Here is a 9,469-nt window from a genome sequence, read left to right on the forward strand (position 1 = left end):
ACAATTGTTTGACATTTCTTAAATAAAGGGCAGAAGGTGTTGCACCACCTATCAATTTTCTTTATGTTGCTACACGCTAAACTGAGATTTAGGCAAATCCAGAATTTTGTGACATGACAACAGAAAAAGCTAACAGCAAAGCCAGAGACACAGAATTTGAGGAACAGTGGTGTATTTAAAAAGTATAAAAGCAACTGGCCCATTTATGATTTGCCCCTTTACAATATCACTGTTAAATGTACTCTACATTCAGTTTATTGATGGGTTTGATACGGTTAGGATATTTTAATTATCTTCTATGAAACCACAAGATATTTCTAATTGGGATATATACACACTACTTCAAAAATTAAGGGATATGCAGGGCTGTTTAAGTTTGTATAAGCACTCATTGTCACACATGCATAATCGATGGTATGGAAGATGGGACCACACATACAGTAAACTGTACTAGTATTGGAATCATGTGACACCTCAACGTGTTCACATTTCTCATAAGAAATAAAGCATTGCTTCAATGTATAATTTTAGGGTTTATGTAAAATATATTATAAAAAAAAAATCAAACAAACATCCAGCAATGCATGTAAGTCTATTCAGTAAAACCCCAGGGAGTGTCATTAATAACAACATTGTTATTTATTCATCTACATTGAGATTGAGCATGCTTTTCCATATTGTTCCTTCTGCATGCTCCTAATTACTTCCAAATTATAAAATATTGTGCACAGAGACTTTATTGATAGGATGTAATTGCTGCTTCTGCTAATATTATACACTGCCAGTGGTGTTTTTCTGCAAGAAAACCATACAAGAAGAAAATAGTTGTATTCTTTAATTCTGCTATCCATCACCATTCTGCTATCCATATATGATTTGAACATAGATATGAAGCACATTGACAATCTGACAAGATATAATGATTCTGTGTTATCTCTCAAAACCACACCTTTATCTAAGCATAAGCAAAATGGGTGTTTCTGACATTCTATGCATCACAATTTGTTTGACCTATTCATTAACCTAGATTGTACAGTCATTGTCCTTCTTTGATTGAGAACATTGTAATTCCCACTGTAATGATGGTTGTGTTCAGTGGGTATTGTCAGAATAAAATGTATTTTCTCTGGTATAATCATGCATTTGATGTAGGAAATAAACATGTTAATTTAAGATATTTTAAAATATATTCCTTGATATTCATGTACATGCTATCCACAACATAAAGACCCTCCCATATCTAATCACAGATAATGTTCAATACCGCATAAAACAGAAAGACTATTAATTCCTCCTACATGTCATTGATGATCACATACTCAACAGTAATGTTTGAAAGAAAATAAATAGTTTATTCCAGGTTGCTATAAGTAATGATTTTATACCTTATCGATTTGACAGATTGTCAGAATGAAAAACAATTAATAACTATATAATACCATATATGAGATACCTACAGATTTGTTTGAACCCATATTGAATTTAAATGAAGTACACATCAATTTATTTCTAATACATTGTTGTATAAGCAAATGTGGATTGTATTGTTAATAATTGTTTACTCTATGAATTAAATTGTATTTACAAAAATGTTACTATGTAATTTAAGTTGCTATAGCTCAGTTAATATCTAGTTGTAGCTCACAAAAAGGGTTTACATTAAGGATTGACATAACTAAATAAGAAAAAGAGCTCAACCATCACAAAATACTTATTAACAAAGCAACTTAGGGTGTATATCACTACCCTGATTATTACACTCATTCTACTTGTCCGATAGTAAGGGTTCTTAATATCACAGATAAGTTTAGTTCAGTCTGGTAATAATAGGATCGCCTTGTTGGAATCTGATTAAGGGAAATGAATTACTCATTGCCAATGTCATTTGTCCCCGTGGTTTATACAGTTCAGCCTCATATGACTCAGAACAGACTACTAGTTGTTTTTCTCACATCTCCTGTCGTCTAGATTAGATAAAACCGTAACAACAAACAAACATCCAATGGTTTACATAACAAGACACATCTTGATTAAAAGGATTTCACTCAGCCATTTAACTGAAGTTTAACACTTGGATTGCATTCAATGAATACATTTATTCTTCATTGGCCAATTCCATTATCCACTTGGATGCCTCACCACTTTGAGCTCACAATGTAACAGGTAGCTACTGACTTGATTGGAGTCGTTTTAGAACTGAGTGGACTGTTTATGTTGGATATGCAAGAAGGACTTACCCAGGAAAAGTACCATTCAAATGTACAAAATTACTCATGGCTTCTCCCTATTCAAAACCTAGCCCTGCTTTCACCTTCATGCAGCAATGGTCAAACAAGGGATATTATCTGTGCTCGAGCAACAAATATTGTGTGTATTTTACTACCTTTAAACGTTGTCCACAGCCCACCACAACCAAAGATTACGACCTTCCCTGCTTTCAACAGCTCGTTCTGTCTGCCTCACAATGACTCCCTTGTAGTTCTTTGTACTTCAACAAAACAAATTAGGTGCAAGTCCTTTAAAATGACGCTGGGAGAAGTGACTGTGAAAGCTCTTCACACTTGGAGTCATTTAAAACACTCCTAATGCAACCTGAGGGCACTTTCAAAAGTGCACAGTGAAAGCAGCAGTAACTAACCTTAGCAATTTCAAATGCCTTTTACCACCCTGTGGTACTCAAGTGAAGAAGATATGACAACAATTATGATTATCTTATATTGTTTGGTTGCCTAGGAAACTGAAGGAAGAAAGAAGTGTTTGACAGGTTAACATTAGGTCTAACACCCTTGAGTAGCATGATGCAGGGTCTAATCTTTTTTGCTCTAGTGTGAATGTTTTTTCCAAATGGAAAAACATAACATACAGTTTATGTTAGAAAGAAACAATACCAATAAACTTGTTTTTGGTAAAACTTTAAGAAACTAAGATAAATAGACTTAGGTTACATCGTGGGTATGGGGAATAGCTAGTGTTTGGCTTCCAGGTTTGCATCTCTATACACCTCAGTGTTACTGGGTATCCAATATTTCTGTATTTTTGGAAATAGAGAGGAAAAAACACTAAAGAGTCAAATACCAGGTCAACAAATTCAACCTTAAAGTGTAACAAAATGAAATGCTTAAAGCATGTTCTTATACTGCCAGGTCACCTAGACTTTATGATTCACTACAGAATGGAAACCTTTTGGCATTTATTGTTATACAAGCAACAACATGAACTCAGTAAACAGCTGTCTTCATGCACAAATAACATGTTTTTTCTAATAACTTCATATTTTAAAATAAAATAAGAATACTGTGCATGTTAATTTAATATAATGTATTTACATGTGTTACATGGATATTTGCTTTAACATTATTGTAATACTAAAACAAACACCAAACACTGAGCACCTGGCGTTTTTTATGAAATCACATGACTTGAAGCTCAGTATTTTGTTATCCCAAGGAACAATACTACTCAAACAATCAACAAACCTACTATATATATATATATATATATATATATATATATATATATATATATATATATATATATATATATATTGTGGTAGGACCAATCCCTGCCTACGGAAAATGTGTTGGGGCTTGGCAGGGATAGGGTTTCTGTCCCTGTGGGTGGGTGTGGGTGTGGCTGTGTAATTAGTTTATTTAATTTAATTTGATTACTTGTATTTAAACGGGGAAACATGTTTGTTCTAGGCAGTCTGTGAGAAGGAAAGAGGCTGTTGTAATTTTTTTTTTTTTTGTGTGTCTGTGCCTGTAAAGTTTTTGTTATTGGTAAATGGCTTAGCTGTCTGATGTAAGCTAGTACTAAAAGAAATGGTTTATTTAGTACTCAGTGGGGAGTTAGGTTTTTATTTAGTTTATTTATTTTTGTTTGGTATTTCAAATAAAGGGTGCAAATGCGCTTTAAAAATGAAAATTCTTGGGTGTGAGTCATATAGGGATGACATAGGGTACTCGGGTATCCGGGTTACCCGGTTCTTGATATTACCTGAATCCATTTTCAGGATTTGATTCCTCTTCAAATCCCTTTTTGCTAAAATCACACGCCACAGTTTTCCACGCGACCTGTTGTAGCGGAGCCACTCCACTTGACTGGCTAGACCAGTGGTTTCTTTGACAACTTTTTCAGGGGTTAGGCACAAAAATCTCCTTTTAAAAGCAAGTGTCAATATTTACGAATGCAAGATGATATCAGTCTCTATGGCAATGCTAGCATTCAAATTTCTTTCAGCCAAACTATTTAAATGGTTTACCAAACCAAATTAATCATTTTGCTTCTAAAAGGTTTAAATACTTGACTCCCTCTCATTTATATTCTTCATCAAAATCTCTATTGATTTTTTTTTAAAAAAAAGGACATAGTTGTAAAACAAACAACACATTTCGACACTAATGTGTCTTCATCAGGTACATTAACACCAGCAGACTACATGAACCCCAGTTTCTTGCAACAGTTGTGATGGTGACCAAACGTGTGAGAACTGTTGTTTAAAAAAAAAATAAATAAATAAATAAATAAATAAATAAATAAATAAAACAGCTTAATTAACTATTTTTTAGGAAATGTAGAACAAGAACAGCAACAAATAAAAATAAACTTAAGGTTTGTGGTTGCACAAGTGCCATTAACAAAATGCCATGGAAACTTAACATAATTAATGAAGGGCTGTAATGCAGCAAAAAGAGCAAGAATTAAACAAAAAAAGTATGTGAAAAGGTTACCGTACCAAGCTGAAAAAAGTTGTCTTTTTGTGAACTCCTATAAACCAATGTTATCTTTTGCCAGTAGTGCCTAAATAAAGTTTTGAGTCAACACAGATATATTTTTTTCGTCTCTTGCATCCCAGTAGATTTTGTTACATTGTTTACCTTCAGGAGTTTAAGTGATTTAATTGTACAATATTCCATGGATAGATGAGCTGATAATATCTCTTCAGCCAAAGAATCAGCCGTAGTAAGAGCAACGTTACCATTATGTAAAACAGTATTTAGCGTGAGCTTTGTATTAAAGCAGGGCCAGCTATTGAACAAAGTTTATTTCTCAAACTGACCATTTAAAAAACGTGAAAGCAGAACACACAGAAATGCGTGCGGTCAGCTGGCTTGCATTCCCTTCCCTTCTCATATATATATATATATATATATATATATATATATATACAGACGTGCTCAAATATGTTGGTACCCTTACAGCTCATTGAAATAATGCTTCATTCCTCCTGAAAAGTGATGAAATTAAAAGCTATTTTATCATGTATACTTCCATGCCTTTGGTATGTCATAGAATAAAGCAAAGAAGCTGTGAAAAGAGATGAATTATTGCTTATTCTACAAAGATATTCTAAAATGGCCTGGACACATTTGTTGGTACCCCTTAGAAAAGATAATAAATAATTGGATTATAGAGATATTTCAAACTAATTAGTTTCTTTAATTAGTATCACACATGTCTCCAATCTTGTAATCAGTCATTCAGCCTATTTAAATGGAGAAAAGTAGTCACTGTGCTGTTTGGTACCATTGTGTGCACCACACTGAACATGGACCAGAGAAAGCAAAGGAGAGAGTTGTCTGAGGAGATCAGAAAGAAAATAATAGACAAGCATGGTAAAGGTAAAGGCTACAAGCTTATAGGCTAAAGGCTTGATGTTCCTGTGACGACAGTTGCAAATATTATTAAGAAGTTTGAGGTCCATGGAACTGTAGCCAACCTCCCTGGGCGTGGCCGCAAGAGGAAAATCGACCCCAGAGTGAACAGAAGGATAGTGCGAATGGTAGAAAAAGAACCAAGGATAACTGCCAAAGAGATACAAGCTGAACTCCAAGGTGAAGGTACGTCAGTTTCTGATCGCACCATCCGTCGCTTTTTGAGCGAAAGTGGGCTCCATGGAAGAAGACCCAGGAGGACTCCAGTTTTGAAAGAAAAACATAAAAAAGCCAGACTGGAATTTGCTAAAATGCATATTGACAAGCCACAGTCCTTCTGGGAGAATGTCCTTTGGACAGATGAGTCAAAACTGGAGCTTTTTGGCAAGTCACATCAGCTCTATGTTCACAGATGAAAAAATGAAGCTTTCAAAGAAAAGAACACCATACCTACAGTGAAACATGGAGGAGGCTCGGTTATGTTTTGGGGCTGCTTTGCTGCGCCTGGCACAGGGTGCCTTGAATCTGTGCAGGGCACAATGAAATCTCAAGACTATCAAGGCATTCTGGAGCGAAACGTACTGCCCAGTGTCAGAAAGCTCTGTCTCAGTCGCAGGTCATGGGTCCTCCAACAGGATAATGACTCTTGTGTGTTTTTGGGGCTTGAATACAGTACATTTACTGACAATTAACGAGATCCTATTATGTGGGAGTTGGGAGGTCAGGGGAGTACTGTATCAGCGAATCAGGAGTGTGTATTGGTTGCTATGGGGCGGGACAAGAAGAGGAGAGAGAACGGTAGTTGTGTGATGCAGTTGTTTTTTTTAACCCAAAAATATTACCTAAATTAAAATATATCATACTCGATTATTTTTTTTCTCACTGTGATTTACCTGCTTGTTTGTAATTTCTATGTAAGAGAAACCAAAACTAAATCTTCTCATAGATAGTAAGCAAGTTCTTTTTTTGTTTTGTTTTGTTTTATAATTGTACAGGACTGAGTAAAATTCCAATTGATAAAAAAAACAAAACAACTAAACCCCCTATAAGAAGATATCTTCAGCCAGCTTTTGGATAGCGCTTAGAGTGACCGGCAAAGCTTTAAGTTCCTCTGCGTTTAAGTTTTCACCATCCGACTTGACGACGAGGTAAACAGACAGCCCTTGTTTTATCCCCTGCTGTGTTGGCACTGAACTCTAGGAAGAAAGGGACCTGAAGGACGGCTGTGCTGTAAGTAGTTCATCTTGGGTTGTCTGTCAGGACTGTACTATAAAATAACATTTGCTTAATAAGGTGCGTGTACATTAGTTTGTATTACATGCTGTATTACAGTCTCTTCAGGGGTGTCATGTACATAGGCAGAGTTTTTTGAACAGGGATAGAAAAAAATACATTTACGTTTATTTATTGAGAGATGCATTTATTCGAGGGCGGTGTCTATTAAAAAGCTGATATCGGAGCGAGGCTTTAATTCAAGGGTGGCGTTAATTCGAAGTAATACGGTATATATTACTCTAAATGTCGGCGGCTGTTTCATTAATTTTTCTCCCAACCCACCGCCGAACTCGAAGTCTAATTCTTTCTCTACTCCTGCTGGCTGTGCTTCCAACCTCCACTCCAGACAAACCCGGGTTCACATCACAACGAATATATATATATATATATATATATATATATATATATATATATATATATATATATATATTCTGCTAAACGTCTGTTTGGTTAAATGTCAAGGCACACTTGCATGTCCCTCCTGTTTATCTTACCATCTAGGCTGTCAAAGCATAACAGGTTACAAGCCTTACATTTTATCTGCATATAACACTAAGACTTTTTAGGTTTGAGCAATGTTCCAGAACCACTTTGTTATTTCCTACATTGACTTTTAAAAGCACATGATGGATGGGCTTTTTCAAGCGCAGCAAATTAAACTGAACAGTGATGTTTTTCAATTTACTGTAGGGGGCTGGTAGCCAAATAAACACCTGTTTAGACACAGGTTAAGGTACATCTCACGACTGCACATTCAATATTGTTAAATGTATGTTTTTAGTGTTGATAAGGATTGGAGGTGATTCCCCATAAGCAATCAGAAATAACTTATATTACCTATAAAACAAAATTGGCATCTGCACCTGTTCACCTAAGAGTACTTGCAATTCCTAGTCTTCACACATGTATAATGCTCATCTTCAACAGCCTAGTTCCTTTCCCTGGAACATATAGTCCTATACTACAATCATACAAAGAATTACATGAACTGTAGCTTCCAATACTTACATTGCTGTCAAAACACTGAGCTACAGAACTCTCAATAGACTCATCTATAGAACACTGATCACTGTTGGCTCTGCTCCTTATATAACCTTTAGTGGGTTTCCAGAAAGCTACATCACAATGCTACCACATATTGGGTGTGCTTAGTAACATAGGTGCTCAGTGAGAATTTGCAGCAAGCACACATTTTTGTCCACTTACCTCGAACATAAGCCCCTTTCACACTGGCATGTTCTACCCAGGTCAGGACCCGGTGTCATGTGGGTCGAGTACGTGATTTCACACTGTTTTTGATAAAGCAGGGATGACCTGAGTGACAGACGCAAGTACACAATGCGCATATCAATGCCCCAGAAGTAGCTTGTTATGGATGCTTCCAACCAAGCTTGTCTGGATTGAACTGTCGCCCCAAATGTTGATTAGAGCAAATGTTTCTTCATCCCTGCTGCAATATGGCTTGTGGTGTGTCTCAAGCAATAAAAATATGGGTAAACAAAACAAACAGGAACGTTCCTTGCATCAGTGAAACCTTCACGCGGGTGTCGGCTTATGAATGGCCGTCACGCATTTTGTCTAGCTCAACCTGGGTCAAAGAATGTTGACCCACATCCTGAGGTGGGTCGCTGGGACCCCGGTCAACCCAGGTACGACCCAGGTACGTGGTTTCACACTATGCGGGATTGTGACTCAGGCAGCCAGAACCCAGGTAGGAGTGCCAGTTTGAAAGGGGCTTTAGATGAGAACTGCTCATTTACACTTTAAGCTGGTTAGGAGGAGCAAAACTGAATGTGCTGTTTAGTGAGTTTTATCACTAAGTGTTCTTAAAAAAATGTATTTTATTTTTCAGTAGTCTTGTGGAAAGTAGTGTAATATTTTGACAAATATTGAAAAAAAAATCTGTATTTCAATAACAAAAGGATTGTGTTATTCTCCAATGCAGTGCTGACATCTTTAAGTCCTCCTCTTGCCCCTTTCCAATTGATTTTATATTCTCCATGTATATTGTCTTCTCTGAGTCACCTCAGTTCAACCCTTTGTACAGTAATAATCAACTCCATTCATGTGCCACTCAATACAGATGAGCCATTTTGAATCATTTAGCCAGCTTTCAGTAGTATTTGTTCCCATTTAAATCTGGTGCCTTCAAGAGACAGCCTCCTCAGCATCACAATAGTCAAGCAGAAGAGACAGTGGTTTTGCATACAGATGCAATGGCTGATGTTTTGCAATGCAAGATGTCTAAACAAAGTAGGACCAGGTCCTACTCTGTGTACAAAGCATTATAGGGAATGGAATTACAAAAAAATACAAACTCAAATGACATAAAAAAAAAATTTCTGTTGGTTTTACTTTGTTGGTAAACACTGAGTTTGGACTGCCTAGTGTTACTTTATTGCGCTCTGCGAAAATCAGTCCTTTATATCATGTCAAAAAGTATATATGGAAAAATGTCTTGGATTGTAAGCAGGAAAAAAAAAATATCTACCAATACCATAATGGATAGTACAGTGGATAAAGCAGCATGTAAAACCAGT

The sequence above is a fragment of the Acipenser ruthenus genome, chromosome 12 (genome assembly GCF_902713425.1).
Source record: "Acipenser ruthenus chromosome 12, fAciRut3.2 maternal haplotype, whole genome shotgun sequence".
NCBI lineage: Eukaryota > Metazoa > Chordata > Actinopteri > Acipenseriformes > Acipenseridae > Acipenser > Acipenser ruthenus.